The following is a 1,060-nucleotide window of genomic DNA, read 5'->3' on the forward strand; positions in this document are numbered from 1 at the left end:
CAATGGGCCTCTCTTTCCAGTGATGGCCGACTAGGCCATCTTTTGATACATATGCAGCTAGAGTCAAGAGCTCCGGGGTACTGGTTAGTTCATAATGTTCTTTAACCACCCACCAGAGGTTTCGAAAAGAAAGGATACAGGGAATGTAGACATGTTTAGAAAGGTTCTTCCAAGCAACTCCTGTCTGTGTTGTCTGAAAATCAGCAGTTCAGTTCAGTTCACAGATTAGCAAGCAGTGACAACTTGATCCACTTGTAAACACCTCAAGGATTTACCAGCAGTTCAATTCCTTAGAGTCTGGTTGGCAACAGCAGTGACAAGACCTAGTAGAGACAGCAAGAGGGACCTAGAGGGACACTAGAAGTTCTTGGCTGTGCCTCTTTCTGGGAAGCAAGGATCAGCAAAGACATGAGACCCACAAACATTGCACAGCTAGCTGTACCAGCAAGTCAAGCTGTCGCCTTTAGTCTGTGGAGTTCTATTTATACCTTCCAGGCACCACTTGTACTCCATGTGCCTTGCCTCACTCTTGCCACAGTAAGTGCATCCAATAAACCTGAGTCATCTGAAGTGGCAACAAACTGCAGCACACCACCACAATTTTTTTTTTTCATGTGTTTCTATGGCATCTGCACAAATGCTGCTCAACTAGGCAATGTAAGGCAGACCAATACACACATGCCATTAGCAAATAATCTTTCATTATGTGTCCTTTCCCATGCTTGCTTTAGCAGAACATCCTCTCTTCTTGATCTGTTTCAGCAAACGTTCCTTCATGAGTCTGCTCAAGCCTTTCACAACTGTGTCCACTTTAACAAAATGTTCCTTCCCTCATTTGCCCCAGCCAACAGCATCCAACAAACTTTCCAAAGAACCTGTAAGTTTCCACTTTTCAGTTTTTTGGTTAATTTTTCACATTCCTTTTATATTATGGGAATTCAGAACAAAGGCTCCTGTTGAGACAGCAGTTATCAGTCTGCTTGTTTCTTGACATTGTTTCTAGATATTTACTCAGTGAAGCTCCTTCCATATGACCTTGTTATTAATAAAGTTAACATTT

This window comes from Mus caroli, chromosome 5, assembly GCF_900094665.2.
Source record: "Mus caroli chromosome 5, CAROLI_EIJ_v1.1, whole genome shotgun sequence".
NCBI lineage: Eukaryota > Metazoa > Chordata > Mammalia > Rodentia > Muridae > Mus > Mus caroli.